The 25,495-nt window shown below is 41.4% G+C and overlaps 1 long non-coding RNA gene across 3 annotated transcripts; it reads right to left on the bottom strand.

The window, feature by feature from the left end:
* Positions 1–505: 505 nt before the first annotated feature.
* On the bottom strand, positions 506–14,919 carry LOC125975046 (uncharacterized). 3 transcript variants are annotated; one of them, XR_011087545.1, is made up of 11 exons: positions 10,452–14,919; positions 10,090–10,314; positions 9,639–9,745; positions 9,222–9,390; positions 8,491–9,031; positions 8,204–8,322; positions 7,939–8,061; positions 7,631–7,723; positions 7,444–7,532; positions 7,170–7,275; positions 506–644 (listed from the first exon to the last, which is right to left on the bottom strand). It is a non-coding gene; the product is annotated as an uncharacterized lncRNA (long non-coding RNA). The 3 variants fall into 3 exon arrangements; XR_011087544.1 differs by having other exon boundaries at positions 506–7,275; XR_011087546.1 differs by lacking the exon at positions 10,090–10,314 and having other exon boundaries at positions 506–7,275.
* Positions 14,920–25,495: the final 10,576 nt, after the last annotated feature.

Raw genomic sequence — 25,495 nt, 5'->3', positions numbered from 1 at the left:
TTATGTATGGTTCTATGGATAAGTCTAATGCCATTTGCATATTTGAGTAAACGTTTGCGGCGCAAGTAAAGTCTACCTCAGTTAAAAAACTTGAAATATGTCCAACTGGAAAGGGAGGTGCGCATGTTGCGGCGTGGAGGGAATGAATGTGAAATATCTGAAAACAAGGAATTCAAAGAAAAGCATCGTTGTTGTATATAGACCACAACTGAATGAGTAAAACGGAAGAATTTATAAACGTGATATGTAAGCTCTAAAGGAGACATATCATGGAAAATCCACTTTTTTTGTGCTTTTATATTCATTTTCTTGTGTATTTAGCATCTCCAAGAGAAAGGTGTGATCTATCCCTCCATGTGCTGCAGAGATACTTTTATGATCTGTTTGGGGGCTATTTTTTTACTCCGTTCAGTTTTCTCCGTTTTCTATTATGTATTTCTATCTATTACATCACATCCGTTGGGTGCAGGACAAACCAAACAACATAATGGATGTTGCCAAACGGTTTCGCAAATTTGCCATCTTTATTATTCGGAGAGACTTTTGTAGTCCAAAGAACTCAAGGATGGATCAAGGATCAAAATGTTCTGTTGTTGGCTGCATTGATCTACACCAGTGGTTCTCAAATGGGGGTACGCGTACCCCTGGGGGTACGTGGAGGTACACAAAAAAAAAAAAACAGTAAGCCTGATTGTCTTGAGAATTAGTTATAAAAAGTTTTATGAAATACAAATGTATGTTTTATATTCAGTGAAGGAATGAGGTCGAAATACAAAAAGTCCTGCCTCGCTACAAAAACAGATATGCTCAAACCTCATTGAATAAAGTACATAAGCAGACAAGTATATTCACATATTAAATTAATAAAAGAAACATTTTAAGCATATAATTATACCTACATACCAAATCAATAAAGAAGACATAACTAGACATTTTTGATAAGTGGTGATGAGAAAAGTTTTTATAACTTGAATGGAAATACCTTAGATCTGGTATTATCCCGGGGACTAGCAACCTCAAATATAGCAGTACTGCCATACACTACTGTTCTGTCTGATCATTTTTTAATAAAATTTGAAATTTTAGTTCCTTGTCAAAGATAAGAGAGCAATCAGAATTATAGCAGCCGTAATTTTAACTCCATGACTGCAACTGCGCTATCTGAGTTACTGTCGCCGGCAACCGCCATGTTTCCCGCGTGCAGCGGCTCTATCGATAATCTTACAAATGAATTCAATGCGACATTATTAAAAGCCATCGACTCTGTGGCACCGCTACGTCTGAAAACTCGCCGTAGATGACCAACTCCGTGGTTCACAGATGAAACACGTACGTTTAAACAATTATGTAGAAAGCATGAGCGCAGATGGCGTTTAACCAAACTTGAGGTTTTCCATCAGGCATGGAAGGACAGCCTCCTGAAATATAAAGATGCGCTTATTTTAGCAAAAACTCGTTATTTTTCGCAAGTCATTAATCTTAATAAAAACAATCCTAAATACCTATTTGATACAGTGGCAAAGCTAACTCTGCGCCAGCCGACCCCCGATAGCTCCTTCCACTCAGCTGACGAGTTTATGAAATTTTTTGCTCAAAAGATTGAGTCCATTAGGGACGAGATCAAGAATACCATGCCAATCGCTCCGCCGGTTACTAGCGCTGGGGATCATGCAATAACCCTCTCAAATTTTAAAAGCGTGTCCCTTGAAATGCTTACAAAATTGGTTAGTACGGCTAAACAAACAACATGTTTACTCGACCCGCTTCCAGCCAAACTACTTAAAGAATTATTTCCAATTTTAGGACCGTCCGTCTTAAATATAATCAATCTGTCTGTTTCCTCTGGGATAGTGCCAATAGCCTTTAAAACCGCTATTATTAAACCACTACTTAAGCGAGCAAATCTTGACCCGGACTGTCTCAGTAATTATAGGCCAGTTTCAAACCTCCCATTCATAGCAAAACTTCTCGAAAAAGTAGTAGCGCAGCAGCTTATTGATTATATGGTCGCTAATAATCGATATGACTCTTTTCAGTCTGGTTTTAGAGCTAATCATTCTACAGAGACAGCACTTGCTAAAGTGACTAATGATCTTCTCATAGCTATGGATTCAAATACGTCGTCTGTATTGTTGCTACTTGATCTTAGTGCTGCCTTTGACACTGTAGACTTCGATATTTTATAAGGGCGTCTTAAAAGTTGTGTTGGTATCTCAGGGTCAGCACTAAGCTGGTTCAATTCCTATCTATCAGGCAGGATGCACCGAGTGGTCCATGGTAATACGTCCTCTGAGCTTTATAATGTTACGTGTGGTGTCCCACAGGGATCGGTACTCGGACCGATTTTATTTAATATTTATATGATTCCGCTTGGGGACATAATACGTAAATATAATATTAGTTTTCAATGCTACGCGGATGACACCCAATTATATATGCCGTTATCGATGACAGATCCACAGGACTGCTGTAATCTCGAGGCGTGCCTTGCGGAGATTAAGCAATGGATGTCTCTCAACTTCCTTCGTCTTAACCCGGATAAAACTGAGATGTTGATAATTGGTCCTACTCGTTATCAACACTTATTTAAGGAAACCACTATAACTATAGATAATCGTACTATCACTCAGAGTGATACGGTAACTAATTCGGGGTAATATTTGACCAAACGCTCTCCTTTCAAAAACACATTAAGAATATAACCAGGATTGCGTTTATTCACCTTCGTAATATTGCTAAGATTCGTCCTATCCTCTCGACCGGGGATGCGGAAACTATTATACATGCGTTCGTCACATCGCGCCTGGACTACTGTAATGTATTATTCTCTGGTCTTCCTAAGTCCAGTATCAAAAGTCTACAGTTAGTGCAAAATGCCGCTGCGAGGCTGCTCTCACGGTCAAGAAAATTTGATCACATTACCCCAATATTAGCCAAATTACATTGGCTCCCGGTCCATTTAAGATGTGACTTCAAGGTTCTTCTACTAACCTATAAATCACTGCATGGCTTAGCGCCTTCATATCTCGTCAACCTAGTCGTTCCTTATGTTCCGTCTCGTAACCTTCGTTTGCAAAACGCTAGTCTTTTAGTTATACCGAGGGCCAAGAAAATGTCTGCAGGGTCTAGAGCATTCTCTATTCGGGCTCCAGAGCTTTGGAATGCCCTACCAATGGATATTAGAACTACTACCTCAGTAGAAACATTTAAGACACGTTTAAAGACACATTTCTATGAGATGGCCTTTAACTAACTTGTGATGGCCGATTTGGCCGGAGTTTGTTCTGTTCTCTCTGCCCACCTCCTCCCCGGCTGGGGAGGGGGTTAGGTGACTCAAAAGCTGATAGCGGCTAGCTGGATTCTCGGGGACCAATTCAAGATGGGGGAACTGCGGCTCAACCCCCTTGAAGACCTTGCCAGGACAATCGAGGGCACCTCCGACATCCATTTTTTTTCATTGATTTTCATATTATGTATTACTTGTGCACTCTCTGCATCCATTACAACCTGGTGATCCTGAAAGGGGGATCCTTCCATCTGTGGTCCCTTCTCAAGGTTTCTCATTTTCCCCTGGCAGGGTTTTTTTGAGTTTTTCCTTGCCCTTTTGGGAGCTTATGATCAGGGGATGCCTTGAGAATAATTGTCAATTTTGGCTATGTGAAGCCCTTTGAGACTGTTTGTGATTTAGGGCTATACAAATAAACTTGACTTGACTTAACTTTATGATCTGATATATTTCTGAGGACTTTGAAATAACAAATGACTTTTGATATATTGCCTAAATAGCTTAATGACCCTTAAGGAACTGTGGAATGCATGCCTGATGTTTTTTCTCTGAATCATGGACACGGCCAGAGTCGTCTTGACCGTTCAGTACTTGATTGTATCTTATGTTTTGACTAATGCTAGACGCCAGTTTTTGATTACGCTCTGCACAGAGGGAAATAGTTTGCCTAGAAATAGTTTAGCAATGTGTCCAGTTTGACTTCATGTGACTCGTGCAAGTCTTTAGCAGCCTCTCCTCTTAGATTCTCATGATGATGATTCAGGGCTGGACCGTCCGCCATTCTCAAATGCGTCCATCTTGTCTTTGTTCTTTCAGTCCATTTTCTTTTTGACCTGCAACTGTGTGTATTCCACCAACTGTATGGTTCTTGTCCTGTGAAGAGCTGTGCTTGCCCCCTTCAAGCATGATAATAATGTTCTCCCAAAAGTCAAAGGTGTCTCATGACCAGGGACAGTCCTCTGTTGATTTTGAGGTAGCCAGTGGAGTACAAGGACTCAGTTCAGGACTTGTGCCACGTGCTAGGGCAGAACACACTGGGACACAAATTTCACAAAACTATCTTCGTGTTATCAGTCTTCCTGTGGAGTATTTGTTCCTTACACCCCAAATCTTCCCATTAACCTATTGTATCCTATCAGTTGCGCACACTCATCATCTTACTATCAAGCCACACTTATCAAATGCTTTTTTTTTTTTTTTTGAGTAATCCATCCACCCTACCCATTAACACGGCTAAAATCCTCGTTCCAGTGTTTATCATCAAATAAAGTTCCGAAATCCTTTGTAATAAACTGTAATGTAATTTAACAATCTACCAACATGGTTGTATATGCGGTGAATGTTATTGTTCAATCTATAGGTCATACAGCACCGGTGTTCCAAATATGACACTCCTTCTTGATTTAACATCTCATAAGTTATTATTGTCAGCAGCGCTAAAGGATAGTGCTTGGAAGTGAATGTCTTATCGCCCAATTTAAAACACATGCCACATTTGAGCTAGTATTTATTCCTTTATTTATTTCCAATCCTCATGTTAGCTGGCATGTGTCAGAATTAAAATGGAATTTTGCTTTTAATTTTAAGTCTTTCAAAATTGCTATATCCTTACTGCATCGAGATAAACTGTTAAATATATCTTTAAAAACAAACAAAAACAATCTATGCTCCTGCACAGACTCTTAAAAGTGGCACCCAAATGCCAGATTACAAATCAAACCTCCTCCTTCACTCTCACATTTTTGATAAAACAGTCTACTTATCTAGACACTGTCATCACATACGAAATAATGGCCTGCAAATTAAATATAATGTCGTTGCTCTGGTCCCTCAAAACATGTAACTAGGATTTGGACAATTATTAACCCCCATCAATTGATCAATTATCTCCTCACTAAATTCCTAGTCTGTTAACCTATCTGCATAAAGAAGACATTTACAATGCAGGGGATAAGCGAATAACAAGGAACACCTTAACAATAAACAAAATAAACCCAACCCACAATCAAAACCAAATAAACTAAAACCATGACATATGTGGACCCACACAGTACTCCAAATATTTCCTCATTAAAATGTTAGCCTTTTTGTGTAGAGCACCATTGAATTCTAATCATTAACCTAATTTTATCCTTAATTTAATCCCAATCACGAATGCCCACTACTTAATACTTTACTTGGTGTTCTTTTGATAAAAAGTGCACCCTTTCAATGTCATTTTAATTTTATCCAATTCTACAATGTATGTTCTCTCTTACTCTCACATTTTTATGAGGGCTGGGCACTCTCCTCGTTGGACGAGTTTCTGCCCACAACCCTCAGATTATTCTATAATTTCTAATTTTTACATTTAACAATGCAAATCTGATAAACCATTGTCTAGCACACCGTTTCCGTGCACCAATTTAACGCAATTCCATCCTTTATAACGAACTGATACACAAAAACAAACATACACATAAACAAACACACGGGCCCACAACATAGACATGACAATCTTCCCAGCTGATAACAAGGGTGGGGGGGAGGCAACTGAAGTGCGGAGAGCCTCGCCACCACCACATCGCACAATGTAACCCCCCACCTCTGTCCAAAATATGCATTTGTGCCCACCTGACCGTTTGGCCCAAACTTTAGAGCCGCACCCTTTTGAAAACAAAAATGGTTACAGTTTAACCCCACCACACAATGGGATATAACCTTCATGCTAATTAAATATACATTCTTTATCAAATTCTTGGTAAGCCATCTTTCTGACTCCAACTCTCATGCAAAATCAAAATAAAATCAACAATTTTATACAAATCAACTTATTGTTCTTCATGAACCACAAATCATCACTTCCATCCCATGAACAGCACCACAACTAATCACTCACTTCATCAGCTGCGCCGCTGTCCCATCTGACAGCCAAGCCTGCTTTCCACACTATATCATCAAAGACACACTTCAACAATTATGTAGCGATCTGGTTACCCCGTTACCCTTCGCCCTAGACAACAATATAAGTCTCTAAGGTCGCACTATTGAGGTCGCCAGGCATCCGTCCTGCTATATCAGTGTGCAGAGCATTCAGTAGTAATCAAAAACTGGCGTCTAGCATTAGTCAAAACATAAGACATTCAAGTACTGAACGGTCAAGACGACTCTGGCCGTGTCCATGATTTAGAGAAAAACATCAGGCATGCATTACACAGTTCCTTAAGGGTCATTAAGCTATTTAGGCAATATATCAAAAGACATTTGTTATTTCAAAGTGCTCAGAAATACATATCAGATCATAAAGTTATAAAACCTTTGTCATTACCACCTATCAAAAATGTCTAGTTATGTCTTCTTTATTGATTTGGTGTGTAGGTATAATTATATGCTTAATTTTTTTCTTTTATTGATTTAATATGTGAATATACTTGTCTGCTTAAATACTTTATTCAATGAGGTTTGAGCACATCTGTTTTTGTAGCTAGGCAGGACTTTTTGTATTTCGACCCCATTCCTTCAGTGTCTGTTCAGGTATTGTGGCAAATTTGAACAGGTTCCCTCATTCCTAGGCCAAATTACAGGGGGGAACACATCCTCACGGCGGCTCCGTGAGGATATGTTCCCCCCCCCCCCCCCCCTTTATTTTGAGAATGGTGAGTCCTAGACTCCAACTGTTTTTTTTTTTCTGTCTTCCTGGGGGTCTGCTCAGGTAGTATGGCAAATTTGAACAGGTTCCCTCATTCCTAGGCCAAATTAGAGGGGGGGAACATATCCTCACGGCGGCCCCGTCCTTTGTTGTATGAACTCTAAATTAGTTTTTTTTTTTTGTTTTGAGTAATGTTTGATTAAGTTTTTGCCTAATTCAGTGATGGTAAATATAGTCTGTAAATCAAATGCATACTTTCAAAGCAAAGACACCACAAGAGGTTGAATCTTGTTGCCTGGGATGGGGGACAGTGCCACAAGTCCACCTGGAAACATTGCATCGTTTGTTGCGCATGAACGCCCTGAAATATAAGAGCCAGCACATAAACAAAAATTTCAAGTTTTATCCGTCAATTACATAATTTGTATTGATAAAAACAAAAACCTAGTCCACTTTCAAAAGAAAGCGCAAATCTTCAGTTAAATGTTGATATCACAATAGTACTCTGACTTTTAGAAGCTGTGCTTACCGGGTTGATTCCAGGCATTTTTTAATGTCCATTTGAGACTCACCAAGAGGATCAAGCAGTAAGGACCTTTTTTCTCCTGGCATGATTGCCTGTATTTTAAACACAAAATATGAGGTTTTATTATTCATATGCATGAATTATCAAACATTGCACATAACTATATATTTTTTGCTGTAATGTTACTCACTCTTGTGGCATTAAAACATTTCTTTACCGCCAGCTTCCAATGATTATGCTCATTGACAATGGCAACAATAAGTTTGTATTCCACCGGGTTGATCTAAAAATAAACAGAAGAAAAAAATACGTCTGTCAATAATTTCAATAAAATGTGTAAAGAACAAAATTAATGCCAATTGAGTTTTTTTAATAAAATTGTTATGTCTTAATAACGTTGTTGGGCCACTAATTGGCCCGACAACAATATTAAGACATTTAACTTCTTAACTTCATTGATAATTTTGCAAGATATAATTCAATAAACAGTACTAAGACCTTGAGTCTCTGGCTCTTTCCATTCCATAAATTTGTCATTGCAAATGAGTCAATATAGGAAACCTTTTCCACGCTGATTTGGTTGCGTTTGTTCACCAACAATAGGAGGTACGCGTTTATAACCTGTAATTGAAACGGCAAACAAATTGAAACAGAAAATATTCCCTCCCCCCCCTAAAAAAAAATACAGTGCTGCCAATTAAGACTTAAAACAAAACAGTCAAACCGAGAAACCCAAGTTTCAGATATGAAAACATAATTTTACCTCCGATTCCAGCTCAGAATTGGGTCCAACGTTCATAATGTCCAAAAAGAACAATTTGTACGCCCCGATTTTTGATAGGAGAACATGGACGTGCTTTCCCTTCCAGGCATCTTGAACGTCTGCCAAAAATAAGTCAGAACAATACCTCAAAATGCAATTGGAAATGTGGTTCATTCCATAGCAGCAAGTGGCATTTATAAAACACTTTGTGAGTACAAGACCTATGTGCCACATATCCATAATGTATGTTTTAATATGTTTACAGTTTTATCATGAATACATCTTACATTTGTCCACATTTTCCCTTGTTTGTCTAAAAGTCAAAGACAGTCGTGGTGGTGTTGCGGTATTAAGAGCAGGGGAAAAGGGAGCCGTGGCTGGAGGAGCTGTGGCTGAAGGAGCAGTGGCAGAGGGGGTGGTGACTGGAGGAGCTGAGGCTGGAGGAGCAGTGGCAGTGGGAGCGGTGCTTGGAGGAGCTGCGGCTGGTGGAGCAGTGGGAGAGGGAGCGGTGGTTGGAGGAGCTGCAGCGGGAGGAGCAGTGGCATCCTGGAGGTCAGCTGTCTTGCCCTCAATCACCACAATTTTGTATGGCCCCAAAAAATTGGGGTTCAATTTTCCTCCCTTTCTTTGTTGAGACCTGATAATTAGTCTTAGAACAAGATCTCCGATGTGTACAGTTGGTGTGGTCCCTGAGATTGTTTTTGGGTGCCTGGTTTTTTCCTGCGCTTTTCTAATGTGCTCTCTAACTTGCTCAAATAGTTAGTCTTGTTCGTTATGGTTTTGTGCCATAACTTCCATCCCCACCACATCCTCCACAGTGACATCAACCTTCAGAAAAAGCAAACATTTGCTGTCATGATTAAAGTGTCAACAAGTTTTAGTTTTATATTTGTGTTTTACAGTTAAGATGTACCTAAACAAATTCAACAAGCAAATTGTCCTTGATCGTATAAAAACTTCTTTATGATACTGTATATCCTTGTAATGGATCATGGATCTTGATGTGCCAAAATCTTACCTCGTAGTGTTCTGGCACTTGAACGGGGTAGCGTGCCTCTCTGCCGAACATTAGAAAGTAAGGCGAGTACTTTGTCGTCATTTGTTTTTTGGTCCGCAGACCAAACATAACTGCATCCAAATATTCATCCCAGCTTTCTGGATGCTGACAAACCACTTTGCTCAGAGCTCTAAAAAACAAAATCAGTTTTAAAATTGCACTGGTGACAGTGTTGTTGTTGTTTTATTAATTTTGGAGAATTGTATATAAATGACTCCAATAACAATTTTTAAACCAAAATGTGTTTTTTCTGACCTAACAGTTTTTATAGTGCATGTTATTTACTTTGAAAGTGCCTTGAAAACAAAAACAAACTCATGAGCAACATCATAACAAGAAATTGTCAAAGATTAATGTGGGTAAGTGAAGTATACTCACCTTTGAATTGTCCCATTTAATTTTTCCACCAACCCATTAGTCTGGGGGTGGTATGGTGAGCAAAGGCTTCTTTTTATGTTAAGCATTTCACATACTCTCTTGTTGATCTGCAGTTGCCAGGAGAACGAATAAGTAATTGAGTTGGGCAATTTTGCAGTGAAGTAGTGTTTGAGAATGTGAGCTTAACATCATCACTATACTGGCTTTGCATCACAAATACACAGAAGGAAAATACAACACCCACAACTGCAACCACAAAACACGGACAAAATACAATGAGCAGTAAGAAACGTTTTATTTTTATTTTACTCCAGCTATTTTATGAAGTTCGACATCCTTTCGTTGCTTTCATTGGCCACACAAAATAAAGTTGCAGGCCAGATATGACCTCAGGGACTTGTATTTGACAGCTATGATGAAGATAATTTCTGCCAAACACTGTAGTACTTACTGCATTGACAAATATTTGCCTTGATCTGTCAAGATCCTTTTTGGTGACTCAAATTGGTAGACGAATTTTAGGATACAGGCGGTAACATCAGCAGCAAACTTCGACTTTGAAATGAGGCCATTTCGTGAAATAATCGACCATCACGCAAATATATTGGTATCCATCTTTTGTCTGAGCCAGTTTGCCAATGAGGTCCATCCCCAAGAGTTCGAATGGCTGAGACACCTAATAAATAAATATTTATAAAAACAAATTGTGTTAAACTGATGTTGCTGAGAAAAATAGTTATATAAAGTATGCCACATACAAAATACTATATAGACCTTGGGTCAAAATAGAGAACATTATTTGGATTAACTGACCTGTATAGGCATGACCTCTGTTGGGCTTTTTATTGATATGCCGGCTGTTGGGTTATCTATTAATTTATAATTAATAGTAATACGTTGAAGAACCAGACGTGAGACGGTAGTATGATTAAACAGTCAAAAGGGTCCCCCCTCGTTTATTCACCCCTCAGGAATACCGCGCTAATCAAAGGTTCCTACTACCGTAGCTCACCTAATACTACATCCTCCTTTCTGAGTAGGAATCCTTTTATTTTCAACATCACTATAATAACCAAACTTTTCATGAAAGTGTTGAGAATATTATAACTGTTACTATATCTTCCGTAATACACACTCTTTTCAACTACTGAACCATTATCAGTTTCAACTGAAATATATGACTAACTACTGAGTAATGTAGTCCTTCAATCCGCTTGGAGGTCGTCTTTCCCTGGTAGGGTAGCGTCTCTCGTTTCCTTGGCTTCGCTGACTCGCATCAACCAGCGTGCCGTGTGTTCTGGTCGGTTCATCAACAACACTGTTGTGCCCGCCCTCAGTCTCTGATTGGACGATTTCAGTCGATGGTGCAATTGGAGTAGTAGACAGATGGACTCTGTTTCTCCGCAGGATACCTCCTTGCATCTCGACATGGTATGATCTGGGTGTGTCTGCTGTGGAAACTATTGTCCCTCTTTCGTTCATGTCCTTCACCCAGACATGGTCACCTGGATGCAGAGATCATGTGCTCTGTGTCGAGTGTTGAAATGTCTCTGCTGTTTCTGTCGAGAACTTTGCTCGGTGTTTCTCAATGTCTCCATGTCTGCCCATCTTGGGTCCAGTTGTGAAGGGATAGTTGGAAGTTGCGTTCTTATTCTTCTCCCCATCAGCAACTCAGCTGGACTGTATCCATTTGCCAATGGAGTCGCTCTGTATGCCATTAGAGCTAAATATGGGTCACTGGATTTGCTTAGCAGACTCTTCGCAGTTCTGACAGCTCTTTCTGCTTCCCCGTTGCTTTGTGGAAACTTTGGACTAGACGTCGCATGTTCGAAACACCAGTCCCGTGAAAACTTTTTGAAACTGTCTGATGCAAATTGTGGCCCATTATCTGTGCGCATTTCCTGTGGTATTCCATGTCGCGCGAATATGAACTTACAATGCTCCACTACTGCTTCAGATGTTGTGGAGCAACTTAAAAAAATCTGGAGAAGTAGTCGACAATGAGTAAATATACTTTACTCCCTTTTTGGATTAGATCTGCTCCCACCTTCGACCAAGGCCTCTCTGGGAACTCGGTTGGAATCAATGTCTCTTTATTGACCACTCTTTCTCGAGCACAAACTCTATGTCATGTTGTATTTGTTTGCTCAATCCCGGCCACCACACTGACTGTTTCGCCCTCTCCCTGCATTTTTGTATTCCCAGATGTCCGTCGTGCAACCTACTCATGATGTCGGAGCGTAGAGCTTCTGGAATCACAATCCGAGTGCCTTTCAACAACAATCCGTCTTGCACACTGAACTCTCCTGAGAATGGCAAGTATTTCTGAACGATAGATGGCGCCGTGAACCTTTCTGGCCACCCTTCAGAACAATATTTTTTTACTTGACTAATCACGACATCGTTGTCTTGATGTTTCTTGATGTCTGCAATTCGGCTGTCAGTTGCTGGCAAACTAGCCATGACAGTGTGCACATACAAGTCAATTTCCTCCTCCTTTAGCTGATCTTCTGAGCTGTTCATCGGTGATCTTGACAACACATCCGCGGTTGCAATACTTTTGCCTGGTACGTGCGAAATGTCATATGAAAACCGCATGAGCCGCATCCTCAGCCGCTGTATGCGTGGTGGAAGATCGTCTAGGTGTCGTGAACCCAGGAGTGGGACCAATGGTTTATGATCCGTTTCCACGTGGAAAGTAGACCCAATGAGAAACTCCGCAAAGCGTTCACATGCCCATGTTGTGGCCAATGCCTCTTTTTTAATTTGCGTATAGCGCTGCTCTATAGTAGTAAGGGCGCGTGACGCGTACGCAACCGGTCTTACTTTTCCATCCTGTCTCTGCAGAAGCACTGCTCCTAACCCATATGAGGAGGCATCAGCCGATACCACTGTCTCTGCGTTCGGGTTGTACAATGCAAGTATTGGTGGTGTCGTAAGTTCTTTTTTGATTTCTTCAAAAGCTTTTTGTTGCTGCAATCCCCATGTCCACATGTTAGTCTTCTTGAGTAGATCTCTCAATGGCTTTGTTTTGTCTGCTAAATGTGGTAGGAATTTCCCCAGGTGATTAACCATGCCGATTAAGCTTCTGGTTTCAGTGATGTTTCGCGGCTCCCGCATGGTGGACACCGCTTTCACCTTGTCTGGATCAGCACTCACTCCTGAGGCTACCACAATCTGCCCCAGAAACTTTATTGTTGACTTAGAAAACTCACATTTGTCATTGAGTGTGACGCCTGCATCCTGGAGCCGTGTTAGTGCTGCATGAAGTCGCCTGTCATGTTCCTCCTGCGTAGCTCCTAGGATAAGCACGTCATCCATCTGGCACAAAACACCATCCAATCCATCTAGAATTTGTGACATTCTCTTCTGGAAGTGCTCAGGTGCGGACGATATTCCAAAGCACAATCTGTTATAACAGAATCTCCCGAAAGGCGTAATGAATGTCGTCAACAGAGACGAGCCTTTCGACAGCGGCACTTGCCAAAATCCAGAATTTGCATCCAATTTGGAAAACACTTTGGCTCCGGCAAGTTGTCCTAGTGTCTGTTCCACTGCTGGAAGTGGATGTCGCTCCCTCTGCACAGATTTATTTAGTTCAGTGAGGTCAGAGCATATCCGTACTTTTCCGTTGGGCTTGGGCACCACTACCATTCCGGCACACCATTCGGTTGATTCCTCCAACTTACTGATGACGCCTTGTGACTCCATTCTCGCCAACTCCTCCTTCACCTTTGGAAGTAGTGGCAGCGCAACACGTCTTGGCGTAGAGATTGAGAATGGCACTGCATTGGGTTTCAACACAATGCTGTATTCTCCTTCCAATTTCCCTAATCCATTGAACAGGTTGGGAAACTGTTGTTTTACTCTAGCTTTTGAGTCGAGAGTCACTGTAGCTACTAACTTCAGTGCATTTAGTGCTGGCCGTCCCAATAGTGGGAATCCTAGTTCTTTCACGACATAAATGTCTTGCATTGTTTCCTTGCCATTTTTGTGGAGTTTAGTGTTGAATTTTCCTTCCACCGTTAAAGGTACATTTCCTGGCCCACGCACAACTCTGCTGACGTGCTCCAGGTTTGCCAACTGTACGTTGTAGGGTTTTGCTGGTATCGCCGTGACATCGGCGCCAGTGTTCATTTTGAATTTTGTGTCTGTGCCACCCATTGATATTGTTACAATCCATGGGTCATCATTTTGGCCATTGCTAAGTGCCCCTAAAAATAAATCATCACTCTCTTCTGTGACATTCATTTCATGCACCATTTTCGTGCGGCACACCTTGGCATAATGTCCTCTTTTCGTGCACAAATTGCATGCTGCTTCTCTTGCTGGACATTGTTGTGGATTGTGTCCTTTCAAATCGCCACATTTCCCACATTTTGTCTGTTTTGGGGTCCCTGAGAACGTCTTTTTAACCATTGTCCTCTTTTGTTGCCCTCCCGTACTTTTCCAGCAGGTGGCAGTGTCGGTTCGCTGACGCTGTTAAGTTCAGCGCTTGCTGCTTCCATGTTAAAATTACTTTTCAACATTTCTTGTTGTTTCTTTACTTGCTCACTCTGACGGCACTTTGTCATGGCCCGCTCTAGAGTCAAGTCCGGGTCTAGCTGCAATTGTTCTGAGAGTTTTTGTCTTTTAATCTGACCACCAATCTGTCTCGGATCATTTCTTCATGCAACGCACCGTAGCCACAATGCTCCGATAGACAGTGAAGTGCAGTAATAAAACTGTCCACAGTTTCTCCCGCCTCTTGCTGTCGCATATTGAATTTGGCTCGTTCAAAAATGACATTTCTTCTTGAAATAAAGTGTGCATTTAGCCTTTCCCTCACCGTTCCATAGGCGGTCATCTCTCTGTCAGTCAATCTTAATGACGTGAGGATATTCTCGGCCTCTTCTCCCATTGTGTAGATTAAGGCATTTACCTGGTTTCCCTCAGGTTGAGTTTCCAGTCCGGATGCTACTCTGAACCTTTCAAAGCGCTTTATCCACTTCGGCCATTCCTCTGGCTTGAACGTGAATTTCTCCGGTGGCGGCACATGGAACCTCTCCATGCTTGCGTCTCCTCACCGTCACGCACACGGACTGCACCTGCTCTCCCTGTTGTGAGGCTTTCAATGTCCGGGACCTCTAACTCCGTGGTATCTTCCTTTTAGCACCACTTCTGACACCATGTTGGGTCATCTATTAATTTATAATTAATAGTAATACGTTGAAGAACCAGACGTGAGATGGTTGTATGATTGAACAGTCAAAAGGGTCTCCCCTCGTTTATTCACCCCTCAGGAATACCGCGCTAATCAAAGGTTCCTACTACCATAGTTCACCTAATACTACACCGGCTGCCTGACATTCGGTGCACTGGGACACCTGACAATGGCAAGTTTTGTGGAAAAGTAGTCATTGTTAATAAATGCATGCAAAAAGAAGGGGAAAATCTTAGATAATCATTTTGAATTGTTTGCAAAAGATACAAAGGAATAGTTTCATTCATTATGCTTGCAGGCTTAAAAAAATGAACAAACAAGTATACTCTTTTTGTATTGTTTACATACCCACTCATTAATGTCAACAGACATCGCTGGCCAGTAATATCTCAGAGAGATGCTGTGTCTTGTTTCATTTTGCCCGGCGTGTGCCCCTGCCGGGCTGGCATGAAAACTCTTAAAAATGTAATTTGCCTCTTCAGCACCACAGACAACCTTCACTTGGACTGCCTGGTCTGTGCCTTTTTGGCGGCAATAATACAGCTCCCCTCCTGAGTCAAAGTAAAAATAAAACGTTGAATTAGCACCATACTTGTGGTAATTCATGAAGTACTCACTCAATACACCTAATTGCAAATTTGCTACTTGGACAAAAAAAAACATTAGTTTCATAATATATCAAATGTTCACTCAATGGGTCTACAACCAAATATGTTACTTTAGTTTGATAATTTATCAAATATTTACTCAATAGATCTACAAATATTTACTTGAAAAAAACATTAGCTTGAGTTGCACTCAACAAATTCAACAATTTCTTTCATAGTGAGGTGTGTTATATATATTGCGTTCAACATTTTATAAGTCAATTATTTGTGTTATAGAGTAATTACTCTAAAACTTAAGTTCCTGACGTTAGTGTAGAAATTAGCAGGTTCTGCAATGTGAATTTTTGGTGCGTCTCTGGATCTAATTTGCTTGATTTATGTACGTTGTGTATCTTACCCTCAACGTCGTAAAAATAAGCTTTTCTTCTCAATACGTACTTCTCCTTCGTAATACCATTTGAGTATTCACGTTTTGTTTTGTGGGCAATAATTTGTTGGTAAATAGTTGGGTCCATTGTGCGGCAGCGTATTGTTGTCAGAAAACAAATGGCGAAATGACATGAAGTGCGCACTTACAAAGTGGGGTAAAATGGGTGCTTCGGTGACAAGTTTGAATTCAAGACAATATTGTTTGACCAACAAAGAAAAGAAAACATTATTATCTATTTGTTTATTTATTTATTTAACATCCAATATTGTAAAGTTATCAGTGCACAAATCATTTATTTACATATACACCGTTTTAAATGGGTGCCCGTGAGGATGTGTTCCCCCCTGTAATTTGGCCAAAGAATGAGGGAACCTGTTCAAATTTGCCACACTAGAGAGAATATTTCAATGCACTAGGCTTTGATGTCTATTCATATGCAAATGAGTAAAATTTTATGACCTTTTTATGACTTGTTATGGTATCATAAATCACCCTCTTTTGAATTGTGGCGGGGTTGGGGGCATCAAGATGGCGCCAGTCGTGACGGCGCCATCTTTGACTGTCGCCATTTTGGTTTGCTGGCGCCATGTGGATATGTATGGGCATGTATTTTTATGAATCAAGACAGGTGTAGCATCTGAGCTAGCTTTGCTACCAGCCCTCTGAGCTACCTTTGCTTCCGGCCCGTACGTGTGAGATTGAAGGGACCCTTTTTGTTGAGAAGCCGAAGGGGAGGGGGTGTTTGTGACAGAGTGGGGGGTCACGAGAGTCGTCAGCATGGTGCCAAAGTTGTCTGGAAGAGAGTCGCATATAATTTGAGAAATAATAGCTCAGCCAAAGTTATCTGAAAGCGAGACGCATGTAATTTGACAAACATTACTTTAGAGGATCAAGGGGGTTTTGTTGAGAAAATCATTGAAGTGTCGTCAGCATGGTGCCATAGGTATCTGAAAGATAAAAAAAAAAAAGCAAGGTGTTGATGCATAATTTGAGAAACAATACTGACTGGGGCCAAGGATATGAGGTAGACCCTTTGATACGGCCAGAGTTATCTGATTTCCCGCGACACGTGAGCCCATAGGCGTGGTCTTATCCCCGCCGAATTTAAAGTTTGGTGTGGACGAGCATCATTTTGGAGAAGGCAAGACAAGCCATAGCTCTGAGCAACGGAGTCGAAGCGCGTCAAAAAGCTGTTTCGAGAATGGTTAAAGGTAAGTCATTTTAATACCTTTCTCGCGATAATAATAATAATAATAATACACTGTGGTTATTTTATAAAACAAAATGTAATGTTTATATAATATTTGCAGACAACATCGTTTTTGCCGATGTCCACGCATCTTTTGACGACGATTTTAGCGACGTTTACCTAACGCAATCAGACTACGGTGAGTCAATCGCGCATCTAAGATAGTTAATATAGAGGGTATTAGTTGCTGATTTTATTTTATGTATGCAACAGATCTCGTGGCCGCGGCCACTAGGAAAAGCGTTCGGCCGACACAACCTGCCTTCGACCGCCATATTGGAGCAGTCGAAACGTCAGAGCCAGCGCGACCAGCAACATCAGAGTCACGTGTTACTGTTGAAACCAATCCACTCTCAACCCGCACCGCTCAGCCGGAATCAGCGACGGACTCAGAACTAGTTGAGGCACTGTCTACTTACGAGGGTTTAAACCATCACCATCAAGAGTCGACAAACAAAGTTGGAGGTATTCCTTATATTTTTTCCCTCTTTGTATGCTATAGTCCGACATGCTATTTTCGGTATTATAAAGGATTAACTTACAGGTGAGCGTCGTGACACAGGGGCTCAGAGAGAGAGAGAGAGGAAGAGGAGGAGGAGGAGGGGGCACCCCTTCTACAACACGCACCACTCAACCAGCAGGGGGCCTGTAAAGTGCCGTGGTAACTGTATCTACAAAAGACGGTTACAAAAATGTTTTAAGATTATACGTGCTCTTACAGATTTAGCCGAATCAAAATAGGTTTGTGTTGTTTCTGTTGTGTTTTGTAAAAGAAAATATAATGGAGCATTCAAACCTTACGTTAACGGAGTCAGATTTCTTAGCAAACATTGATGAAATAGATTTGCCGTCATTTAGCGGGACAAGCCAAAGAAGTGACACACCAGAGCTAGATTTATCAAACGTTAACAATACGTGTACGAGTCAAATAACAGATTTGCTCAACAATGTGAGCACAGCTTTGTCAGAGGGGGAGAGACCAGACAGCCCTGCTATTCTTACCCATTTACAAGCTGTCATAGATGAATTGAACAATCAAAGTATGAATGAAGGTGGACAGAGTCCGACACAAATCCCGTCACAATTGCTAAACATGATAGCAGAATTAAACAACCAAGCTAATGGCAACAACGGGCGTATCAGTCCTGAGATTCCTGTCCAGTTGCTAAACATCATCCAAAATCTAAATACACAGCCTCTGGTTGACCCGTTGACCGCTAACGCTCCCGATTCATCACCGGTTGCTATTGACGACGTTCCGCCGATATTTCAGCCTAACAACTGCTCTGTTATAATTGATCATGAAATAGACGTTATTGATGACAATACACCAGCATTTCAACACACGCCCCAGCAATCTAACAGCGGTTTTGTATTAGCTGACCAACGCGGCGGTTCTGTTGTAATCAATAGGCCGCATTTCAATAATGTAGAGGTAAGGCGACAACTAAATATACCATCGCAACAGAACATTAATGATTTTGCAACCTTTTACCTCCAGATTGAAGATAAAATAGATGATGTCATGCAAGAGGTAGCTAGCAGGGCGCAAACAGGTGATGTAATTCAGATAGAGCTAGTGGGTGGTAACGATAGAGCTCACATCTACCAGCAAACTAGTGATATAAACTCTAGTTTAAGATAATGTATCAAACATGCTTGAACGTTTAGCCCAATCAAATACAGAGCTTCTGGCTGATGAGGGCTTAGAGCTCATTGTACAAATAGTCACTCCATTGCGTGGTGGAATGCGTCGCAGGCTGTTGAACACTATCAACAGAGAGATTTTGAGGTTGAAAAAACGACACCTACACATACCTCGTAATAAAGACAATAATTTGTGTTTCGCTCTCTCACTAACCTATCTGCTAAATGACACACTTACAACAAAACAGGCCACAAGACAGGCACGGACGGCTCTTACATGAGAGTGTAGGATTGGATTGTCAAACACCTGTGAGTCTGGGCGATGTCCATAAATTTGAGAAAGTCCTCAAACGGAAAATAACTGTAATGTATCGAAAAGAGGACTGCCGCCCCATGACCTTTTTCGACACGCGTTACCCCAAAACAGATAACGATACCTTATTTGTCTTACACCTCGAGGGTCATTATTACGGCGTGAAAGCGATTGACGCATTCGTTGGCCATGCATTCTTTTGCAGGCATTGTTACAAAGGGCATGAGAATTGGCAACAGCACCAGTGTGAAGGACACTGTGGCGTTTGTCTTGATCCATGCTGTAAACAGCGACGGTTTAAACCTGTCATCTGCCCCGACTGTAACAAATCTTGTCGTAATGAGGAATGCTTTACCAAACATAAAGAGTCTCGATCAATGAATCGTGTGAGCAACTGCACTTCATACAAAAAATGCTTGCAGTGTGGTCTTCACTATTATGTGAAAGCTGATGGTACCGGTGCTAAACATCGTTGCCCCGTTAAAAAATGCACAGTGTGTGATGAGATCTTAAATCAAGATGACGCCTTGTCGAACCCCCACATGTGCTACATTCAGCCCATCAAACCTCAACCACCGTGCAAAAATGTAGTCTACTACGATTTCGAAACTTATGTAGATACAGACGGTTTACACAAACCTTTTCTCATCTGTTGCAAATCAAATAGACTGGCGAAGCATTGGTATGGCACAGATTGTGTTGATAAATTTCTCAGATTTTTCCGAAGGCCACGGTTTAAACAAACTACGTTTGTTGCACATAATGCGAGAGGTTTTGATTCATACATACTGATAAGGAGAATGCTTGAATTAGGTCTCAAACTTGACATTCTGATGCAAGGGAGTAAAGTTCTATCATTTGTCGATTTAGACACAAAATCTCTATTCATAGACTCTCTCTCATTCTTGACGATGCCTCTAAGTGCAATGCCTAAGGCCCTGGGGTTTGAAGACAAATCAAAGGGATTACTTCCCACACAAATTCAGCTCTTTAGAGCATCTAAACTACGTAGGGTCTCACCCTGACCCCACGTACTACGGCACCGAGCGAATGTCACCCTCCCAACGATCAAAGTTTGACGAGTAGTATGCCAAAGAAGCTAGCAATGTGTTTGATTTTGCTAAACAGGCAATAGCCTACTGCGAGAATGATGTTGATCTCCTAATGGCCACCGGAACAGATCCATTCAATGCGGTAACAATAGCGTCGGCGTGCATGAAAGTTTTTCGAGCTAATTTTCTAACCCCTCAAACACTAGCCATTACACCATGAGACAACTATATGCGTCAGCACAAAGCTTTCTCGCACAGTTCTATTCAGTACATGCAATGGATCATGCACAGCCAAAATATCCAAATTAGACATGCATTGAACGGTGGTAAAGTTAGGATAGACAACTACTTTGTAGATGGTTATTGCGAAATCGGGGGCGTAAAAATAGTGTTTGAGTATTTTGGTTGTTATCACCACGGCTGCGCAGAATGCTTCGACCTCTCTAAAATATGCCCGACAACCAAACGCCCTTTTCAGGAGAGGTTTGATAAAACACAAAAGAAAATTCAGGATCTACAGCTTAGACAGGATGTGTACCTTGTAATTATGTGGGAGCATGAATGGTTGCAAATGAAAAAGACGGACATAGAGGTGAAGGAATTCCTTAAAAAAAACAAATTTCCTACACTGCTCAAACCGAGGCAGGCTCTTTTTGGGGGCCGAACAAACGCATTCGTTTTAAGATACACGGCAGAGCCAGACGAGCGTGTGTTGTATGTTGATGTGACATCATTATACCCTTTCATCAACAGTACAGGCACCTACCCTATCGGTCATCCAACGATTATCCACGGTGATTTTAAAGCCCCTAGGCCGTATTTCGGTTTCATCAGCGCCACAGTCAACCCACCCCGTGGTTTGTATTTTCCTGTTCTACCGTTCAAAACAGCTAAAGGTAAACTCGTCTTCACACTGTGCCGCACATGCGCCGAGTGTAACAACCAGCAGACGGCTTGTACACATAGTGATGAGCAAAGATCGTTAACAGGTGTTTGGACAACCCCTGAATTTGTTAAGGCACTTGATCTCACATACACGGTTGCAGATATTACCGAGGTATGGCATTACACAAGAACGAGCGACACAATTTTCCGCGATTATATGCGTACATTTCTAAAAGGTAAACAGGAATCTTCAGGTTATCCGGCTCACGTGGTCAACCAGGCTGATAGACAAAGATACATAGAAGGGTATGCCATTCACCAGGGTATCCAACTCGACCCTTCCAAAATTGCTGTAAACCCTGGCAAAAGGCAAGTGTCAAAACTCTGTCTTAACAATCTGTGGGGAAAACTCGCGCAACGTGACAACATGACAAACACAAAAATTGTGACAAAATCAGAGGATTTTTTTGAACTTCTGTTTTCAGGTCTGTACAATGTGAAATTCTTCCATTTTATCAATGAGAAGCTCTCAATTGTGCAGTATTGTATCAACATAAACAATGAGATCCCCGCCTCAAAAACATCAAACGTGGCTGCAGCGTGTTTCACAACAGCCTATGCACGCCTAAAAATGTACAGCTATTTAGAAATTTTACAGAGGCGTGTCCTTTACACCGATACAGACAGCATCGTGTACACTGTGAAGCCAGGTGAAAGTGTTCTCCCTCTAGGTGATTATCTGGGTGATTTGACAGATGAGCTTTCGAACGACAGCATTTTAGAATTTGTCTCAGCCGGCCCCAAAACATACGCTTATAAAACACGAGGATCATCTCAGACGGTCATGAAGGTAAAGGGTATCACACAAAGTCACAAAAGCGGTCAGAGCATCAATCTCGATAGCATGCTCAGTTTGGTTCAAGGGTACATCTATACAGCAGGTGCAACCTCAGATGTGCTATACGCTCCCCAACATAATATCGTTCGCGATAAGAAAGGGTTTCATCTCAGAAACATGTCATTTTCCAAGCGGCTTCGTGTGGTGTACGATAAAAGAAGGCTGCTAGAGCGAGGCACCACTGAACCGTTTGGCTACTGATATTTCTATCTATCTACCCATACGTGTGTGTGTGTGTGTGTGTGTGTGTGTGTGTGTGTGTGTGTGTGTGTGTGTGTGTGTGTGTGTGTGTGTGTGTGTGTGTGTGTGTGTGTGTGTGTGTGTGTGTGTGTGGAAATGGCTTTTAACCAGATTGAATTTGACCCTAGATTAGAACTTCCTTTTTCATCTCTAGTAGCAGGGCCTTCAGGTTGTGGCAAGACTTTCTTTGTAAAAAATGTATTGGAAAATCCTGAACATGTTCTAAGAAAAAAACCTGATAATATTGTCTGGGTTTATACTTCATATCAGCCAATGTACGATGAGCTCAAAAACCTGAATAAAGACATTGTTTTTATCAAGGGGCTGCCTGAATCTTTTGATGACGAGAAGCTGTTCCCGCCAGAGCAGCAGCATCTACTGATTTTGGATGACGTCATCTTCCAAGCTTCGGATAACCCTGAAGTGGTCCGAATATTCACCCAATATAGGCATCGTAAAAATTTAAGCGTTATAATGCTAACGCAGAATGTATTCCATCAGGGCAAATTCAGCCGTACTATTAGTTTAAACAGTAATTATTTGATTTTGTTCAAAAACCCCCGCGATAAACTGCAGGTGAGTGTCCTGGCGAATCAAATTTCTCCCAGCAACCGGAAGTTTTTCCTGGAATGCTTTGAAGATGCTACAAGAGAGCCGCATGGGTATTTACTGGTAGATTTGACACCTTCATGCCCAGAACAATATAGACTACGTACAGGTGTACTACATAACCAGTGGCCTGTCGTTTATATACCCAAACAATAAAACGATGACGAAGCTTTTAAAAACAAACGCACCGTTACTCAAATCTCTGTTTACATCCAAACCGGCCAAACGTAACCATTTGCTACTCAGAGGCCCCAGTAGTTTGGTGAAAGCATTGTGTGAGATTGCTCTAAATCTTCTTAAAGGACATGTACCCTTAAAATCAAAACTTTACAAGAGACTTAAAAAGCAAAAGAAAAATATCCGCTTTTTGGCTGATAAGAAAAATACTTTGAAGAAGAAAAGAGCTGTGTTAGTTCAGAAAGATGGTTTTATATTGCCGTTACTGGCCGCTTTCGCACCTGTTCTCGGAAGTGTCATTAGCGGCTTTATGAACAAAGCATAAAATGAGTTTGAAAACGGCTCAGAAAATGTTCCTGATTTCACCTTATCAGCTCGAGAGGCTGAATCGACCCGCTCCGACCATCCGTGATACAGCAGAGCATTCTTTGGTTGAAGAGATGAAACAGGTTTTGGATAATAAAAATTTAAATCAATATGAAAAGATCAAAATTTATCAGACCTTAATGCAGCGTTACTTGGGGTTGGTCAAACAAAAAGACTCCGAGCCAATTCCTATTACGATTCGCAACGAAGCCAATGAGAGGGGTGAAATAAAGACCGCTGATGAGACCACAATTGATGTGACAGGTAGACGCTATGAGGATATTTTGGACGCCATAGGTCCACGTTTCCGACGCAATGCCAACTATGTGCTGAAAAGACTGTCGGCAGAAGATGTAAGCTGGACGCCGTTAAGTGAATTTGTTTTTAGAGGAAAAACTATCAAAGGCTCCCATATGAGTGATTTGTTGAGACATTTGTGTGTGAGTGGGAAAAAAATCAACGAGAAACCGGTAGGATGGAGTGAATTTCTTTGGACATTAGCCCGGTTAAACTTACCGGAAACAAGCATCTCCAACCCCTTGGCTCGCGCAGATTTTAAACGTTTAAAATACGCTACAGGTGAAGATGAGGATGTTTCTTATGTAGAAGATGTAAGCATGATGAATAAAAAAAAAAGAAAGAGGACATCGCCGGTAGTAAAATGGGTTAGTTATTAGATGATACTCTATTGTTGTTAGTGAAAAAAACAAAAACAAAAAAACGCATGACTCTGTAACTCTCTTTAACAATGTTTATTAAATAAAAGAGATTTTATAAAACATTAACACAGTTTCAGACAATGACATTTTTTAAATTTATGCAATGAACATGATGTTTGCCTGCCGCACATCCGGTCTGGTCTTCGACATTTTTTGACAAACTCACTAACCATGGCGTCGTTATGGAGAGGATCGGAATTGTAATGAGTCAGCACTTCACGATAGGTGAGCCCCCATCCACGTTGGCTTAAATAATACACACAGTGTTGGCCACAGGTGTCTGTCAGCTCGTGTTGCAGCTGCCCGTTCTGATATTCGACCCGTTTAGAATGCTTCTTCAAAAATCTGTATATACTCGACCGGTAGTAAGGGCTGTCCGGTGGCAGACCAAAAGGATCAAAGAATGTGGCCGAACCGTTCGCTTCTAAAGTCAAAGCGAGCCAGTGCTCTCCGGGTAAATGTCTTGGATGCGTGTTGACGATGTAATATTTTGGAGGCGTGTCTCTGACGTCAGCTAACTCATCCGATGCGAAAACGCCTCCAAATAAGGTTCTCTGCATCCGGGTCATAATCATGTCCAATTCACGACCGTTCATAGCGTTAATAATAGTCCATCAATACTTCCCTCTTAGCATTAATCTCTATAAGCGAATCATAAGCCGCGTATACAATGAGGGTCGCTGTGTGTGGTAACGGCATTCTGAAACGTAAATCGAGTCTCAGGACCCCGCTATTGATCGGCGTTAACGCGCCTGAGTCATCTACCTGACTTAAATTGAAAACAAAAAGCGAGTAGCCCTGACTAAAATCCTGTTGATCGATACAGAGAGGTAGATCTCTTAAAAAACGCCCTGTTGCTGTGTATAAATTATGAAATTCACGTGTACATATCCCAGCTTCGAAATTGGGCTGAAAAGCTTTGGCAGGTATTTGTCGACCTTCGTGGCTGAGAGCTAAATACTCTATGTTATAATGCAAAAAATTAAACGGGTTTAAATCTCTCCGTCCCATGAAACTGTTGTGGTTTAGGAGCGCTATTACAATTTGCTTGGGGATACGTCCGAGGAAGAGATTATCCTGATGACAAATTCTTGAGTTTTGTGGGACCGAGTAGGTCTTCATGTTGACGCGAGTTAACGGATAAAGTGTGTTACCTTTCTGTAATGCGGCGGCGTGACCTATTGCTACAGCCGGTGAGATTGATACTTTTTTCACAAATAAGGACGTTCCTAGTATTTTGAGACACGAATCGCTGTCTGGAGCGCTCATGAGACAGAAATCATCAGAAGCTCTAGCTAACTTTAGACGCAGATCCACATTATTCAATAGATGGCGTTCGGAAAAGAAAATATCGCCATGAAGCGGTCCCATGAGATGAAATTCACGTGAGCCTGCAATCTGTTGTGCGCGCCGCACAAAACCATCGTTGGCGCCCGCCCCTTCGAGCGTGATGGCGTCCAT

Source organism: Syngnathus scovelli, chromosome 10 (genome assembly GCF_024217435.2).
Source record: "Syngnathus scovelli strain Florida chromosome 10, RoL_Ssco_1.2, whole genome shotgun sequence".
Taxonomy (NCBI): domain Eukaryota; kingdom Metazoa; phylum Chordata; class Actinopteri; order Syngnathiformes; family Syngnathidae; genus Syngnathus; species Syngnathus scovelli.
Note: the sequence above shows the minus strand (reverse complement) of the source record. Positions and strands in the feature narration are given on the sequence as shown.